Raw genomic sequence first — 19,843 nt, 5'->3', positions numbered from 1 at the left:
TAACCAATCGTCAAATGTCACTCTCTCCACCATCGCAGGGCAGTATCCTTTATCATCTGAATATTCATTTCAGGAGCTCTTGGAAGCTCATAGGAGAAAACCTCCCAAGATCTCTAACGCTCCCAATCCAGAACAGACGGAGCAACGTACACATTAGATCAGACCACCTTGAAGTTCCCTGACAAGCCGCTCACCATCTTAACTTATAAATGTAATACCGTTTCTTTATTGTCTCTCGGTCACATTTCTGGGACTTCCTGACTGGGAGGGGATGGGCCTCATGCTTCACCTCTTCAGATTCCGTGCAATCTCATGTTAGAAATGGCGCATGCTCCATGAAGCAGTCTTGAAGATTTTCAGTCGAATGATAGCAGTGTTTCAGTGGTGAGATCACCAGGAGTGCTGGTGCACCGACACCATATGGACACAGTTCAGCACCATTTTATCAAGGGAAAGAAGGGACTGCCATGAATGAAAAAGTACAAACATAAAAACTGTACCTCGCCTTGTCAAGATATAAGGAACCTCTTTTCAATCCTTATCTGAACATTGCGTCCCTTTAATTCCTGTCTAGCTGGCTGGTCCAGCATTGCAAAATTAGGGTTTAAACGGCTGGCTTTCGGTTTTGGCATTCCCCCCCCCCCCCGCCCCCTCCCCCCCCCCCCCCCCCCCAGCCCCCGTGCTTTATATGTTCGTTGAACTGGCCCAAAGTAATTCCCCTCCATGTTGTGTTCTGTGTGACAGGGTCACGTGAAATACCTTTGATGGACTTGGCCGGGAGCCCCTTGGCGCTTTTGGAATTGCTGGTCTTGTTCGATTCTCGATTGATATTGCTGCAGTCCCTCAGAACCTCTGGAAAAAAAGGCAGGATCCATTTTGGTTTTCATTCTCTGACAGTAAGCCTCGATTTTCGCTATCACCTCACTGCCTGTCAAGTTTTAATGCTTCCAGCCAGCCTGTGGAAGTGCCAGTGGAGGCTAAAGATCTCTTTCAGTTAAGGACTTGTGCCTGAACACCTTCTTCTTCCTGCACAGCGTGGGAGCTGTTAGCAAGTAATCCAATTGATTATGATTAGGCAACTATGAGGCCAGAGATCTGAATTCACTCTCACCTGTTGAATTTTTCCTGAGGTTACAGAACAGAGAGAGGGGCGGTTTTACAACCCATTCAAGACGTTCCTCTTCAGAACTTCAGTGTCACTCGGTGAGGGCTGGTTTTCCATCTGGTGGCCCTGACATAGAATTGCACAGACTTGAGGGGAATCTTCTCTGTCAAGCCCAAGTCACTGAAAGTCAAGGCAACGTCCCAGGCGAAGCATTGTCACCTGGGCGTTCAAAGTGAAGCCAAATACTAGAACATGCAACCAATCGATGGTACACAACACCTCGCATTCTGAGGTCACCAACTGCAAAAGCCGCTATGTCAGCAGCCAAGATTATCATATCTCGTCCTGTTTAATTCCCATTATTTACATCCTTCCGCTTCCCACTGTGTGACTTTCTTGTGGAAGTGTAGGGTGGAAGGGGTGTGATGGGACTAATTGGATCAGCGGACTGTTGCTCGATTATTACCAGGATATATTTATCTCTGCTAATGTTATGAATAAACTGTTTCTTTATGTTTTTTCTGAGAAATCTGGTGCCTGTAAGTCATTGTTGCATTCTTGAATCAAATAACTCAGGAAAACATCCAGATTATTGGTGAATTCACGTACTTTGGGGCTCTCGAGCCTGTGGGGTTGTAAACTACCGCGCACTAGCCGACGGTGTCACATCGAAGGACCTTAGATCGTCCTTAGCACGTTGAAAACAATGCCTTGTCTTTCTGACACATGGTCACTTTTACGTGGGGACACCGTCTGTCAATTTTCAAAGTGCAATTTCCGACATATTGTACAGTGATAATTTGCATTTCATCAATTTAACTGGTGAATAATTTTGGCTCGGATTCACTGTATTGTTCCCCTGACCTTCGTCCAAATAATGTTCTCTTCTGCCTTCACATGGGAGTGCAGAAAAGTTTCAATGGAGGAAGGGTGACACATTGAAGCGTGTAATGTTCCTCAACATTCCCTATCATTCCTGAGTAGGATCCACAATATGACTGCTGCCTATTCAGTACCACTTATATACAAGTATGGAATAAACTCAGACGTGAGCCAACTAAATGTACTTATTGAGTACAAATCATTGAATGGAAGAAACGGTGCCCTCATGTACATGATTTCCACCATGGGCAGAGTGCAATTTGAATGAAAACCAACATTGTTTGAACCATGAACTGCTCACTATTTGAGCATTTATTTAATTCTTTATTTGAATTGTAGAAGTGTGCATCAATACTGTATGAACCTTCCCAAAGATTCGCTGAACTCTATATCAATGGACAGTTCTATGACGTGGACAATTTAGGATGTGCAGGTGACGTAGATTGGCCATGATATATTGCCCCACATCGTCCAAAGAAATGCAGATTAGGTGGACTGACGACGCCAGATTGACCCTAAGTGTCCAAAAGTGTTCAGGTTAGATGGACTGACCCCGCTAAAGTGCCCCTTAGTGTCCAAAGATGTGCTGGTTCGGTGGAGTGGTCATCAGAAATTGTCACTTAGCATCCAAAGATGTGCAGGTTAGTTGGAGTTACCAGTCTAAATTGACCCTTTGTGTCCAAAGGTGTGCAGGTTAGGACGATTGGCCATGCTAAATGTTCTCTTCGTGTTCAAAGATCTTCTGATTAAACTGATTGGCCGCGCCGAATTAACCCTTAGTGTGCAACGGTGTGCGGTTTACGTGGGGTTACGTGGATAGCTTGGTGGAATGGGCCTAGGTGTGGTGCTATTTTAGCTTGTCGGTGCAGTTTCGATAGGCCGGATTTCCTCCTTCCCATCTGCAACTTAGTGGTTCTATGCTTTTTGTTTAAAGAACACAGGTTTCCAGCAAACCAAAACTCAGTGCGGCAAATGGGCCATGGAACTCCATAATTAGTTTATACAGTGAGCATGACGAACGGTTTTCCTTTGTAGAAGGAATCCTAAGTAGGAAAAAAACACACATTTCACATTTAGTCAAACCATTTATCAGAGAACACGGGATACACATGCTCGCACAGGGAACAGGAGTAATCTTGAACGTTCTTTGGAAAGGTCTGTCTAGGATGGCTCACTGGAAGTTGCAATGCTGCTGCCGGTAAAGTTTATTTAGCTTTGGGCACCTCTACTCAGATTCTGCTCATTTTTATCAATTACATTCCACGGATCTAAGGCATTCCATACAAGAACCTGCGTATACGATGTGTCAGGTTTTGGGCACATCAGTATGAATTCTGTCGCTACACGCATATGCTCCCATATGCAAAGCATGCGTTGTAAGCAATAAGGGATATCAACAAAAACTACAATATAGGTGAAAAATAGGCGTTCATCTTTAAAATTCTTAATCTTTACCAGCGAGCTTTTAAGCATAATTAGATATTGGACAGAAACGAAAATCTGATCATTGGAGTTGCACACCTGTGCTAAAACCATGCTTCATTCGGTGCTCAAATTGGGAAATCAGCTTTTGGAAAATGTGTAAGGGTAATCTAAACACTTCCGTCAGCTTCACAATTCTGCAATAAGGGAGTTCATTCTATCTGACACCATTTCGGTTACAGATTTCGAAGTTGCATATGTCAAGCAGACGGTAATCAGAACGTTCTTTTCCTCCATTTGCAGATCAGAATGAAAGCCAGTCTCCACTAATGCGGATTCAGCACGTCCACCAACAAATTTGCACACCTGAACTCCTACTGGTCGTTCTACACGATTTCAGAATATATAGTCTACAATGAGTAACATGGAAAAAGGAAAAGATTAGTGTATGAACGTATCCATCCATCCATCGATCTACCTAACTATCTATCTATATATCTATTTTTAAAAATTAAATTACAGCGCAGTACAGGCCCTTCGGCCCTCGATGTTGCGCCGACCTGTGAAACCACTCTAAGGCCCATCTACACTATTCCTTTTTCGTCCATATGTCTATCGAATGACCATTTCAATGCCCTTAGTGTTGGCGAGTCCACTACTGTTGCAGGCAGGGCATTCCACGCCCTTACTATTCTCTGAGTAAAGAACCTACCTCTGACATCTGTCACATATCTATCTCCCCTCAATTTAAAGCTATGGCCCTCGTGCAAGACATCACCATCCCAGGAAAACGGCTCTCACTGTCCACCCTATCCAATCCTCTGATCATCTTGTATGCCTCAATTAAGTCACCTCTTAACCTTCTTCTCTCTAACGAAAGCAGCCTGAAGTCCCTCAGCATTTCCTCGTAAGATCTTCCCTCCATACTAGGCAACATTCTGGTAAATCACCTCTGTACCCTTTCCAATGCTGCCACGTCCTTCCTATAATGCGTCGACCAGAATTGCACGCCATACTCCAAATGCGGCCGCACCAGATTTTTGTACAGCTGCAACATGCCATCATGGCTCCGAAATTCAATCCCTCTACCAATAAAAGCTAACACACCGTACGCCTTCTTAACAACCCTCTCAACCTGGGTTTCAACTTTCAGGGATCTATGTACATGGACACCGAGATCTCTCTACTCATCCACACTGCCAAGAATGTTACCATTATCCCAGTACTCTGTCTTCCTGTTATTCCTTCCAAACGCATCAACTCACACTTTTCCGCATTAAACTCCATTTGACACCTCTCAGCCCAGCGCTGCAACTTATCTCTGTCCCTCTGTAACTTGTAACATCCTTCCGCACTGTCCACAACTCCACGACTTTAGTGTCATCTGCAGCTTTACTCACCCATCCTTCTACGCCCTCCTCCAGGTCATTTATAAAAATGACAAACAGCAGTGGCCCCAAAACAGATCCTTGTAGTACATCACTAGTAACTGGACTCCAGTCTGAACATTTCCCATCAACCACCAGCCACTGTCTTCTTCCAGCGAGCCAATTTCTGATCCAAACTGCTAAATCACACTAAATCCCATGCCTCCGTGTTTTCTGCAGTAGCCCACAATGGGGAACCTTTTCAAAAGCTTTACTGAAATCCACATACACCACATCAACTTCTTTACCCTAATCCACCTGTTTGATCACCTTCTCAAAGAACTCAATAAGGTTTGTGAGGCACGACCTACCCTTCACAAAACTATCTCTAATCAAATTATTCCTTTACAGATGGTTTGGCATCCTATCTCTTATAAACCTTTCCAAGACTTTGCCCACAACAGAAGTACGGCTCACTGGTCTAGTGTTACCGGGGTTGTCTCAACTCCCCTTCTTGAACAAGGGGACAACATTTGCTATCCTCCAGTCTTCTGGCACTATTCCTTTGGACAAATATGTCTTAAAGATCAAAGCCAAAGGCTCAGCAATCTCCTCCCTAGCTTCCCAGAGAATCCTAGGATAAATCCGATCCGGTCCAGGGGACTTATCTATTTTCACACTTTCCAGAATTGCTAACACCTACTCCTTATGAACCTCAAGCCCTTCTAATCTAGTAGCCTGAATCTCAGTATTCCCCTCGGCAACATTGTCTTTTTCCTGTGTGAATACTGACGAAAAATATTCATTTAGCACGTCTCCTATCTCTTCGGACTCCGCGTACAACTTCCCACGACGGTCCTTGACTGGCCCTACTCTTACTCTACTCATTCTTTTATTCCTGACAAATCTATAGAAAGCTTTAGGGTTATCCTTGATCCTACCTGCCAAAGACTTCTCATGTCCCCTCCTGGCTCTTCTCAGCTCTCTCTTTAAGTCCTTCCTATCTAACTTGTAACTCTCGAGCGCCCTAACTGAACCTTCATGTCTCATCTTTACATAAGCCTCCTTCTTCCTCTTGACAAGTGTTTCGACTGCTTTAGTAAACCACGGTTCCCTCGCTCGACCACTTCGTTCCTGCAGATACATACTTATCAAGGGCACGCAGTAGCTGTTCCTTGAACAAGCTCCACATTTCCATTGTGTCCATCCCCTGCAGTTTTCCTCTCCATCCGATGCATCCTAAGTCTTGCCTCATCGCATCATAATTGCCTTACCCCAAATATAACTCTTGCCCTACGGTATATACCTAACCCTTTCCATCACTAAAGTAAACGTAATCGAATTCAATGGCAGCCATTAGCTGCTGTGCCCTCTGAAGGTAGCCAAATGTATTTCCAATAAAAACCTTCCCAGATCTAAAAAATATCACTACTCACCATTCCCTGGCAATTACATAAAATCGAATTGTGGTCACTATCACCAAAGTGCTCACCGACCTCCAAATCTAACACCTGTCCTGGTTCATTACCCAGTACCAAATCCAATCTGGCCTCGCCTCTCGTTGGTCTATCTACATACTGTTTCAGGAAACCCTCCTGCACACATTGGACAAAAACGGACCCATCTAAAGTACTCGAACTATAGCGCTTCCAGTCAATATTTTGAAAGTTAAAGTCCCCCATAACAACTACTCTGTTGCTTTCGCTTATCCGGAATCATCATTGCAATCCTTTCCTCTACATCTCTGGAACTTTTCGGAGGCCTATAGAAAACCCCTAACAGGGTGACCTCTCCTTTCCTGTTTCTAACCTCAGCCCATACTACCTCAGTGGACGAGTCTTTATCAACCGTCCTTTCTGCCACCGTAATACTGTCCTTGACATACAATGCCACCTCTCCCCCTCTTTTACCACCTTCCCTGAGCTTACTGAAATATCTAAACCCCGGCACCTGCAACAACCATTCCTGTCCCTGCTCTATCCATGTCTCCGAAATGGCGACAACATCGAAGTCCCAGGTACCAACCAATGCCGCAAGCTCTATCTATCTATCGATCTATCTATCTATCTATCTATCTATCTATCTATCTATCTATCTATCTATCTATCTATCTATCTATCTATCTATCTATCTATCTATCTATCTATCTATCTATCTATCTATCTATCTATCTATCTATCTATCTATCTATCTATCTATGTATTTACCTATCTATTAATCTATCAATACATCTATTCATCTCCCTCTCTCTCTCTCTCTATCTATCAACCTGTCTATCTAACTTTTTATCTATCTATTTATCTATATCTCTCTTGGAAAATTATACGTACCATTACATTTATTTGCGGAGGCTCATTTACCTCTTCATCTGAAATAAAACACATGAATGGCCCATCAATAAATGCCTGTTCCAATATCGATATAGTGGATGGCAATCGAGACGAGGTAGGGACGCAGTGGTATTGTCACGGAAGTGGCAAGTTGGCAAAGCTCGTGGAGTGACCTGGGGACCCAGGTTTGACCCCCCCCCCCCCTCCCAAAAGTAGATGGTGACATTTGAATTCAATAAAAAAAAGTCATGCCCACAATGTGGTGGATTCGTAAAGGACCTCTGAAACGCCATTCAATTCAAGGACAATTAGAGAATGGGCAATAACTACTGGCACAGCCAGCTACACACACATCCTGTGACCAGAAAGTCAATGTACATTGCAGCTATCGTCCAGAAGGGGAAAAAAACATTTCGGGAAGCAATTTTCCAAATTTTAAAATCACGTTGTAAAAATGCAAATATGTTTGAGTCATTTTGCCGGATTCTGAGAAATAAACTGTTTCTGGTTCTTTCATTTCCAACACCGTTCCACGTTTTCAGGTGCAACAGAGGCATAGAATCCAAAGATGCCTATCCAATGTGCGTTTGACCGGCATCTATTGAATCCATAGAGAGACCACCCCGCCCCACCCAGCCCCTCCATGGTTATTCAGGCTAAAACAATGGCATATTTGTGCCTTTAACATTCAGACCTGTTTTTGATATTCGGGGACTAGAACGATACATGAGTGAAAAAACAGTAACATACTTACCAAACATAAGCAGGAGGAGACCATTTGGCCCTTCGAGCCTGCCCTGCCATTCATTACGGTCTTGGTGGACCATCAGGCTCAGTATCCTGATCCCACCTTCTCGGCATATCTCTTGAGCCCTTCAGCCCCAAGATCTATATCTTACTCATTTTTGAATGTACACGACGTTTTGGCCACAACTAATTTCGGCGGTAGTGCATTCCACAGGTTCACCACTCTCCTCACCTCAGTCCTCAACGGTTTACTCCTTATCCAGAATCTATGAGCTCCTAGTTCTGGACTCCCCCACCATCAGGGACATGTTTTCGGAATCTGCCCTGTCTCATCCTGTTAGAATTTTATCAGTGTGCTGCAGATCACCTCTCACTCTTCCAAACTCCAATAAATGTAATGGTAACTAACTTAGTTTCACCTCATATGTCCCAGTATCGCAGTAATCAGCCTGGTAAACCGACGCTGCACTCCCTCCATAGTAAGAACATCCTGCCTCAGAAAAGGAAACATATACTGCACACAATACTACAGATGTGGCCTCACCACATGCCATGAATAATTGTAGTAAAACATCCCTAGTCTATACTGAAGTCTTCTAGCTATGACGGCCAAAATATCATTGGTCTTCTCTCCTGCCTGCTGCACCTGCGCGCTCACCTTTAGCGACTGATGCACTGGCACATCAGGTCTCGCTGAGTTCCCACCTCTCCCAACTTGACCTTTCAGATTACAGACTGCTTTACTATTTTTTGCTAACGAAGCGGATAATCTCACATTCTGACTGGAAGCACAAATTATCAAATCTGCCTCCTGTGATATGGCAAGCCCTGCTTCTATCCCATGGTGTGTTCAAAGTAACCGATTATCCGATCGGGTTTGTGGTTGGAAATCAAATCAAAGTCCAGCCATTTAGCATTCCAGTTCCTGAAAATTTCTCCTTAGTGATGGGGAAGATACTGAGAGACAGGCTACATGAACATTTGGAAGAAAATTGACGGTTTGTGACAGACAACATGGTTTTCTACGAGGAAGGTCATGCCTCACCAAGTTGATTGAGTTTTTTGAAGAGAGAACAAAGAAGATCGATGAAGACGTGCTGTGGATGTTGCTTATAAGGACTTCTGTAGGGCGTTTATCAAGGTACCACATGGCAGACGGGGATTAAAACTAATATCACATGCGATTCCGGGTGGACTGGCTCACTGGATACAGAAATGACTTGGTTATTGAAGACATGATGTGGAGATGCCGGCGTTGGACTGGGATGAGCACAGTAAGAAGTCTTACAACACCAGGTTAAAGTCCAACAGGTTTGTTTCGATGTCAAGATCTTTCGGAGCGCTGCTCCTTCCTCAGGTGAAGGGGCAGCGCTCGGAAAGCTAGTGACATCGAAACAAACCTGTTGGACTTTAACCTGGTGTGTTGTAAGACTTCTTACTTGGTTATTGAAGACAGAGAGTAGCAGCGGAAGGGTGTTTTGTTTTCAAAATGGAGATCTAGCTACTGGTTTTCCATAGGGATCAGTGCGGCAGCTCTGTTGTTTGTATACCATATAAATTCTGGAGGAAAATATGGGTGGTCTGATCAGTAAGTTTGTGGATGACATGATGATTGGCGGAGTTGTTGATCGTACTGAGGAGTGTCAGTGGATACAACAGGATATAGATAGATTGGAGACTTGGACACAGAAATGGCAGATGAAGTGTAATCCGGACAAATGCGAGGTGATGCAGTTTGGAGGATCAAATCTAGGTGTGCATTATACTGTAAATGGTAGAACCCTTAGGAACATTAACATCCAGAGGGATCTGGGCGTGCAGATCCACAGTTCCCTAAATGTTGTAACACATGTGCCCAATGTGATTAAGAGTAGATATGACATGCTTGCCTTCATCAGCTAGCGCATTGAGTACAGGAGTTGAGAAATCATGTTGCAGCTATATAAAACCTTGGTTAGGCCGCATTTTGAGTGGAGTGTGCAATTCTGATCGCCACACTACCAGAAGGACGTGGAGGCTTTAGAGAGGGGGAAGAAGATATTTACGAGGATGTTGCCAGATATGGAGGACATTAGCTATGAGGAGAGGTTAAATAAACTCGTTTTATTCTCACTAGGACGACGGAGGTTGAGCGGCGACCTGATAGAGGTCTACGCAATTATGAGGGGCATCGACAGAGTGGATAGTCAGAGGTTTTTTCCTTGGGTAGAGGGGACAATTACTGGGGGAGCATAGGTGTAAGGTTCGAGGGGCAACGTTTAGAGGAGATGTACGAGGCAAGTGTTTTACACAGAGGGTAATCGGTGCCTGGAACTCGCTGCCAGAGGAGGTGGAGGAAGCAGGGACGATAGTGACGTTTAAGGGACATTTTGACAAACACGTGAATACGACGTGAATAGAGGGAGACGGACCCCGAAAATGCAGAAGGTTTTAGTTTAGCCGGGCACCATGGTCGGCACAGACTTGGAGTGCCGAAGGGCCTGTTCCTGTGCTGTAAATTTCTTTCTTCTTTGTTCTAAATCCTATGATGAGCGAACGCTATTAATGTTAGAACCTGTATAGAACCTTAGTTAGGCCACACTTGGAGTATAGTGTTCAATTCTGGTCGCCACACTACCAGAAGGATGTGGAGGCTTTAGAGAGGGTGCAGAAGAGATTTACCATAATGTTGCCTGGTATGGAGGGCATTAGCTATGAAGAGCGGTTGAATAAACTCGGCTTATTCTCACTGGAACGAAGGAGGTTGAGGGAGACCTGATAGAGGTATACAAAATTATGAGGGGCATCGACAGAGTGGATAGTCAGAGGCTTTTCCCCAGGGTAGAGGGGTCAATAACTAGGGGGCATAGGTTTAAGGTGAGAGGGGCAAGGTTTAGAGTAGATGTACGAGGCAACTTTTTTATGAAGAGGGTAGTGGGTGCCTGGAACTCGCTACCGGAGGAGGTGGTGGAATCAGGGACGATAGTGACATTTAAGGGGCATCTTCACAAATACATGAATAGGATGGGAATAGAGGGATACGGACCCAGGAAGTGTAGAAGATTGTAGTTTAGTCGGGCAGCAAGGTCGGTACGGGCTTGGAGGGCCGAAGGGCCTGTTCCTGTGCTGTACATTTCTTTGTTCTTTGTTCTTTGTTAGCTCAACTCACCGTCCTGCTCTCACATCCACATGTCCGTGATGGGCCTGCCGCAATGTTCCAGTGAACCCCAGCGCAACTGGAGGAACAGCACCTCACCTTCCGATTAGGTAATTTACAGCCTTCCGGAATTAATAATCAATTCAAGAACATTAGACTGTGAACTCTCTCCTCCACCGTCACCCATTTTTATTTCAACCAATTTATTTTCATTTGTTCCATTGATCTGTTCCCCATCCCGCGACCCCACTTGAGCGATTTGTTCCTCGTTGCCCTCAACACAGTGCTGACCTTTGTTCCTCCATTCACACATTCTAATCTCTTTTTGTTCCACTATCAGCATCCTTGTTTGCCATAATCACCACATTAATATTCATTTCGTCTTTCTGTGCAACACATCTTAGACAATCTCCCCCTACTCCTGGCCCTCCCTCCAGCTCCACCGCTTCACGCCCCCCCCCCCCCCCACACACGCACACACACAATCGCAGAACAGTATAAATCTGACCTATTTCCATTTCCCTCCAGCTTTGTAAAGGCGTCATGCAGACGGGAACATTTAACTTCCTTCGCTCTCCACAGATGCAATCAGAGATTCTGAGTTTGCCCAGTATTTTATGTCTTTGTGCCTTTAAAACATTTTTCGTCACAGGAATTCCCCAAAAACGTCTAAAATAAATTCTTGATCATGAAAACTAGCGACTAGCATCGATTCTGCACTCACACGTGCCATCATCTTCTTGATACCTTCGAGTTCCATCTCCTTTGGCTGGAGCACTATAAAATATGGAAAACGGCAATATGTTATTTTGAATGAAGGCCAAATTAAATTTACTTTTTAAAATTCATCAAGTTTCGGAAAGATTCATCTGGATAACGCAGGTAATTATTGTGCAACTCGATACATTGAATAAATGTGCCATTATCAACATTCAATGCAGCAGATTATAGTCTCACCTCTCATTGAGTTGACTTTCTGTTCGCCCTGTTGTGAAAACAGATGGTGAAACATGCCAAAAAGGTCGTCGGTTTTCCTCGAAATTGTCCTCCCCATGCCTGAAGACGCAAGCTTCATACTGGACATATGTTGTGTGTGAAACTCAGCCTAGCAAGCTAAGTAACAGTGAAACTGCGCATGTTTAAGTGAAGGAAGGACCTGCCGAGTCTAGTTGGGATTCAATTTGGCCCAATATCATGTGGCGGCCTCCTTTGAATTTTGGGCAGCCATTTGACAGCTCGCAGAGCTTTGTTTTCCTATGTTTGAAACGGAAAGGAACTTGGCCTCTTTAATAAAAGGTGGCAAATTCGACAATACAAACTTAGAAAAAATAAAATACCTCTCGATCGTGTCAATTTGTATGTATAAATGAATGGACCCGGTTGGATTCTGACCTTGGGTTCCTGTCTTTCTGGAGTTTGCACTTTTTCTCTGCTCCGCCGCGAGCTCCGAATACCACACACAGTCTCGGTGTATTGGCATTGCTGAATACAGTTAGTGTCAAAACATGTGGAAAGGCCCTGACAATATTGACCATTAACATCCTAAGAAGTACCGATGAGGGTGATTGACCATGTTAACTTGTCCCTTAGTGCCCGAGCATGTGCAGGTGCGGTGTATTGGTCATGATAAATTCTCCTTAGTGTCCAAATGTGTGCAGGTTAGGTGCATTGGCCATGCAAATCCACCGCATAGTGTTCAAATGTTAGATTGGTCTACGGGGATGGGGAGGGTAGTGGGATTGGGCGGCATGCTAATTTCGATGGGACGAAAGGCCTCCTTCAACAATGTATGCACTATAAGGATCTCAGGAATTCTCCCATTTTATAAATACGTTTATCTCAAGGCTGATGGACATGTCTATATTGTTTGCTTAGCTCGTATTTTGACTTTCCTTCAGAACGAACAGTTACTTTTGCGTGCCTCATCACATATTGAACTATTTTGTCAATCGAAATTAACCTTCGGAAATTTTGCCACTGGGAAATACAACACTGAATTTCTGCGAAGGATGACCATAGGCACATGGAACAGGGATGCGCGTGCAGAACATTTAAGGAATCCGCCTCCATTGGCATCTATCAGGTTAGATGATGTGACCATGCAAAAATTGCCCCCTGGTGTCCAGTGATATGGTTAGATGGATTTGCAAATCTATATTGTCCCTTTGTATCCAAAGCTATGCAGGTTAGGTGGATTCTCCATAATAAAAAAAAATGTCCTTTAGTGTCGAAAGATGTGCCGGTTAGGTGGGTTATATTTTTTTAAATGTTGCTCATTGTCCAAAGGTGTGCTGATTAGGTGGATTGATCATGCTAGTTTGCCTCTTGCTGTTCAACGATGTGCAGGTTAAATGTGTCCCCTTAGTTTCCAAAGGTCTGTTGGTGAGGTTGCTTGACCATGCTAAATTCGCGCCTTAGTGTCCAGAGCTATCCTGACTATAGCGATTCTATGGTTCAATATATAGAACTGTTTTGCAAATGTACTCACGGCGCTTGATGATGACGCCAGCAATGAGCGCCGCAATCAGCAAAACGATGATGAAGGCAGCACACACTGGGCCAATGGCCAACGACATGTTCTTCTGTTCAACTAATAAGTGATAAAATGGGAAATCAGTGTAAGAATTTTTTGGGGGCAGGGGGAGGGAATGTCAACACTTCTGGCAGAGACCATTATGATAATGCATGCATCTTTCGATGCCTCCGCCACGATAGAGTTTTTCGGTTCATGTATCATTATGTAAAAAGCGATTGCAAGATGTCACGCTTGATAGGCAATTTGTTCTCCTGATTTCAATGGCAGCCGTTAACTGCTGTGCCCTCTGAAGGTGGCCAAATGTATTTCCAATAAAAGCCTTCCCAGAGCTACAAATATCACTACTCACCATTCCCTGCCAATTACATAAACTCGTTTCTCAGTCAATTTTTGCAGTGTTATTAGCAAATGTTTATCCTTCGCCATCAACTGATGAATTTTATTTCTAATTCAGTTCAATCAAATAATGGCAGGTTGATACAGATGCCTGAGGCATCTTCCCACCAAACATACCTTCGCATGGTTTGGCTGCCTAACCTTAAATCCAAGGGCTTGTGATAAACAAACATACACCACAGACTGATGTTCGATACAACTGTTTATAAGCACATTTGTTGAAAAACCATACGAACTATTGGTACATCCTGCAAACTATCAACCAGAAACTCATTACCTTCTTAGAAACGTGGAAATGGCATGCGGCCATATATATATTGTCTCAATTGAACGGATTCGGAACACTGTGTGTGAAGGACGATCACTGCAAGCACGTCCTAGCTCAGTTCTGTTGTGGTCAGCGATAAAAAAACAAGGGGCCAATCTAATACCAACTCAAGCCGCACCCCCCCCCCCCACCGCCACATACACACAAACATTTCTGCCAACTACATAGCCGCATTTCTAATCCATCATACTTGATATCCTTTGCAACGGGCTTGTTCATTTTGCAAACAGCTTTTCATTGGCCGCATATGGAGTCCCAGTTCAGGATTCTCTTAAATTTAACAAAGAACAAGAATAAAGAACAAGGAAAATAACAGCACACGAACAGGCCCTTTGGCCCTTCGACCATGCTGCCCGTCTGAACTAAATCTCCCTCCCGTTCCGGGGACTATATCCCTCTATTGCCATCCTATACATGTATTTGTCGAGATGGCCTTTACTGTCACTATCGTTCGTGCTTCGACTACGTCCTCGGGCAGCGGGTTCCTGGCTTCCACCACTCTCAATGTAAAAAGTTTCCCTCGCACATCTCCTTAAACGTTGCCCCTCACACCTAATCCTATGCACCCTAGTAATTGACTCTTCCACCCTGGGAAAAAATCTTCCGACTAATCACTCTGCCCATGCCTCTCAAAGTCTTGTTGACTTCTATCAGATCGCCCCTCAACCCCCATCATTCCAGTGAGAACGAAACAGATGTTTCCAACCTCTCCTCATACCTAATGCACGACATAACATGGATTTATATCGCAGTTAGGATGGCAAATATAATGCCAACATTCATGTCGAGTGGGCTGGAATACAACAGCAGAAATGTACGGCTGAAGCTCTGTACGGGTGTGCCCATACCCTATTTGGAATATTATGAGCAGTTATGGGATCGGAACCTGAAGAAGGATGTGTTGTCCTTGGTGAAGGTACAGAGGAGCTTCACAGGAAGGCGGAATGAAGGTTTTGTCATACGAAGAACGGCTGAGGATTTTGAGGCTTTACTCCACTGAATTTGGAAGGTTGTGGGGGTATCTCATTGAGACTTACAGCTTACTGAGAGGCCTGGATAGAGTGGACGTGTAGAGGATGTTTCCACTATTCGGAGCGACTAGAACCCGAGGGCAAGCATCAGAATGAAGGAACTATCCGTTAAACCATAAATGTGGAGGATCTACCAGTTTAACTTGGATAAATGTGAAGTTATTCACTTTGGTCGGAAAACAAAAAGGCAGATTACGACCTGAACGGTTGTTAGATTGGTCTACGGGGATGGGAGAGGGGAGTATGCTGCGGGAATTGGGTGTCCTTGTGCACCAGTCGCTGAAAAGCATGCTGGTGCAGCAGACGTCAAATAATCCAAATTGCATGTTGGCTTGAAATGACAGGTTTCGAGCACGTGAACAGGGATGTGTTGCTGCAATTATACAGGGCCTTGGTGACGTCACAGCTAGAATATTTTGTGCATTTTTGTTCCCCTGCTCTGCAGAAGGATGTTCTTGCTCTCGAGGGAGTGCAGTGAAGCTTTGCCAGACTGATTCCTCGGTTGGCGGGACTAATGTTTGAGGAGAGAATGACCAGGTTGGAATTGTTCTCGCTGGAGTTCAGAAGAATGAGGGGTGATCTTACAGAGACTTATAAAATTCAAACAGGACTAGATAGGGCAGATGCTGATGGAAGTTGCCCATGTTGGGTGTTTCCAGAAACAGGGTCACAGTCTTAGGATTGAGAGAAGATCATTTAGGACAGAATTGAGGAGACATTGCTAAACACAAACAGCAGTGAGCCTGTGGAATTCATTACCACAGGGAGTAGTTGAGGATAATACATTTTAAATATTCCATACGCGGCTAGATATGGCACTTGAGGCGAATGGGATCAAAGGCTCTGGGGAGAAAGCAGGATCAGACTATTGAGTTTGATGATCAGCATGATCGTGACGAATGGCGGAGCAGGCTCGAACGCCGAATGGCTTCCTCCTGCTCATATTGTTCATGTCTCTGTGAATTTATTCAGCTAGCGCGCGGTGAAACTTTACAACTCATTGTCACAGAACGCTGTGGAGGTCAACTCACCGAGTGGCTTTGAGACAGCGATAGATAGGTTACTTGATTATTAAGATGTGGAGATGCCGGCGTTGGACTGGGGTGAGCACAGTACGAAGTCTTACAACACCAGGTTAAAGTCCAACAGGTTTGTTTCAAACACTGGCTTTCAGAGCGCAGCTTCTTCACCAGGTGAATGAAGTGGTGACTTCCACGGACTCATATATATACAAAGTCAATGGTGCAAGATGCTATATTGAATGCGAGTTTTGGCAGGTAAAAATGTCTTTACAGGTTCAGACGTTGCGAGAGGGATAATCACAGCTTAAAGAGTTGTGAATTGTCTCAAGCCAGGACTGTTGGTAGGATTTCGCAAGCCCAGCCCAGATGGTGGGGTGTGAATGTAATGCGACATGAATCCAAGGTCCCGGTTGAGGCCGCACTCATGTGTGCGGAACTTGGCTATAAGTTTCTGCTCGGCGATTCTGCGTTGTCGCGCGTCCTGAAGAACGCTTTCCCGAAGATCAGTGGCTTTCAAAGTATCGTCTTGCATCTTTGACTTTGTCTATATATATGTTTCTACAATCAGCCTCTTCTTACAATAAGTATCTCATATATGTTCAAATTAATGGGAACATTCTGTTAACTTCTATTATCTTCTGTTAACAGAATGCCGACAACGAGTAAAATATTGAGATACAAAAAGATACTGCTTGGTTGTTGATCCTTACCTTTCTCGGTAACCTCCACAGATTTGCTGAACGGGGACAGCTTCCAATGTCCCAAAACAAATGTTTGGTAACGGCAACTATAATTTCCTAAAGAATCCAGATCCGTGACATTTATAGCAAATGCCAGCTTTTTCTGACCATCGCTCACTTCGAGAGTTTGTACATGTTGTTCGCTGGGAATTCTGTGCAAGTAAAATATTCCGCCGGCAAACCGAATGTCACCTTCGCAGGAAATAAGGACAGTGTCACTGTTTGATCGGCGTTTGCTGATGGTTGGCGGCGAAACTTTGTCTGTAACAAAGCAGAGACAAGAAGTTGAGATGCACAACAAATAGCGTTTGATTTTAGTGAAATTTCGGAACATCAAATCAAAATGTGATTACGAGGGTCTATAAAGCAATCCAGGCTATGCAGCTCCCACCGGATCCGGTATGTTTACAGTGTTTGTTCCCAAGAATCGCACGTCAATGCAATGTGAGGGTTAAGAACGGGCATATCACGTATGAACAGAGAGCGTATTTACATTTCACACCCAGAAATCCCAAGTTAATTAAGTTGTTTTACGGGGCAATTAGCGACACTGCTTAAGACTGATGAAAGCGTTACTATCTCCCATACGGCAATAAGGTCACCAAGACCCGAAAGAAGCGAGAAACACATTTTAGAGTTAAATAGAAGTTACACTTAAATAAAAGAACGGATTCTCTTCACAAGGAGCAGCAGGAAGAAACACCAGCCCTGCAGTGACACTCCCTAAAACCGTTCCTGGACAATGTTTGAGGCTTGTTGAACTCACTCCGCCTACCAGACGCACACTGTAGTCCCATTCTTAATGCCCCGGATGTTATCTCATTCTTTGTTCGTGCCGACCGCGCACGCGAAAATTTGGCAGACACCCCAAGATTAGTGTTTTCACTGAAAGAATCGAATGGAGAGATGAATCAAACAAAATAATTTCATGCCCAACCTTCCCCTTTGGTGGAAAACTGGCCGAAGAGTCCATTAATATCTCATGATAGACGAGAACCCAGGCTGGAGAAGATTTCCAACTCAACATTAGAACATAGAACATATAACATAGAGCACACAGTGCAGAAGGAGGCCATTCGGCGCATCGAGTATGACCGACCCATTTAAGCCCTCTTCCGCCCTATCCCTGTAACCCAATAACCCCTCCTAACCTTTATGATCATGAAGGGCAATCTATCATTGCCAAGCCACTTAACCTGCACATCTTTGGACTGTGGTAGGAAACCAGAGCACCCGGAGGAAACCCACGCAGACATGGGAAGAGCGTGCAGATTCAGCGCAGACAGTGAGCCAGAGGGGAATCGAACCTGGGGCCCTGGCGCTGTGAAGCCACAGTGCTATCCACTTGTGCTACCGTGCATCCATTAGTAAGTTTTATGGACAGTTGATGAGATTCGTATCCTCCTGCATCAAATCTTCGCCGCGGACCTGACAATAAACTAGACTGCCATGAACCACTTTTTTACTTTTCCTTATGTCAATCCTTAAATACATTTTTACGGTTCATTTTTATATCGTAGTCTTGTTGTCTATAGGTCGCCGTTTTCGCCCCTGTATCTGATCGGTCCAGTAAATATTTGCTGTTCCCCAAATTGGTCCCAGGTTCTAACGTGCCCCAAATGGGCAGGCACCTGGTAGATGAAACTCAATGCAGTGAAATGTGAGGTCATGCATTTTGATAGAAGAAACTTGGGGAGGCAATCTCGGTTCAATGGCTGAGCATTGAGGAGACTCCAGGAGCACGTGGACCATGGGGGTCACGCGCATAATTCTCCGAAGGTGGCCAGGCAAGTTGAAACAGTTGTTAAGAAGAGGATCCCTAGTATACAAAGCGAGTCATTGAGATACACGCCAGGAGGTGCGACACCCCGACACATCTTTGGTCAGACCACATTTGGGACTCTGTTTAGGGCACCTTATTTCAGGAAGGATGTTAAAGCCCTGGAGAGAGTTCAGATGACGGTTCCTAGAATGATAGCAGGAATGAGGAATTTTAGATACAAGGAAAGAATAGAGAAATCGGAATTGTTCTCCTTGGATCCGAGAAGATTGAGAGGTTACCTAATTGATGTGTTCAATATTCTGAACATTTTGTCAGAGTGAAGAGGGATATTCTGTTTCCAGTAGATGGTATGTCAACGACGAGGGGATCACAATTTCAAGATGGTCATCAAGAGGGCTCGGAGTGAAATGAGCAGAAATGTTTTTACTCAGGGAATTGTTGGGTTTGGAATGCGCTGCCTGGAAGAGTGGTGGATGTGGATTCCATCGGAGGTATCAAAAGAGAGCTGGATACATATTAAAAAGGATCAATTCAGAGTGCCGCAGAAATAGGGATGGAGAATGGGACAAGTTGGGTAGTTCCATCGGGAGCCGGTGCAGACACGATGCGGCCAATCGCCGCCTTCTGTGCAGCAAACAACAAAACACACGAATTGACGAAGAATTCTACAGTCTATATTTCATTTTGATGTTCACCTTTGCTTCCTTAGTTAACCACGGAGGATGCACACTTTGCGAATCGTCATTGCTCATTGGGATACATCTTACGGAAAGTTAATAAGTTCCCTGTAAACGTCAGACACAACACCTGTATTCTCCTAACTTTTGTGATCGACATGTTATCAAATAATAAAAACAATGGAATGGAACGTGCCTGCTGGTAAGCACCCTATTGCGTACCACTGGAGTTCAGAAACAATACGGCAAAGAAGGTGGCCACGTCGCCACAGTCCCGATGACCATCGGCTGTTACCTCTTTGAATGTGAGTGTTGAATGGTGGTGATTTCACCTGAGGATG

The sequence above is a fragment of the Scyliorhinus torazame genome, chromosome 23 (assembly GCF_047496885.1).
Source record: "Scyliorhinus torazame isolate Kashiwa2021f chromosome 23, sScyTor2.1, whole genome shotgun sequence".
NCBI lineage: Eukaryota > Metazoa > Chordata > Chondrichthyes > Carcharhiniformes > Scyliorhinidae > Scyliorhinus > Scyliorhinus torazame.
The sequence above is the reverse complement of the archived record's forward strand: the minus strand, read 5'-3'. Positions refer to the sequence as shown.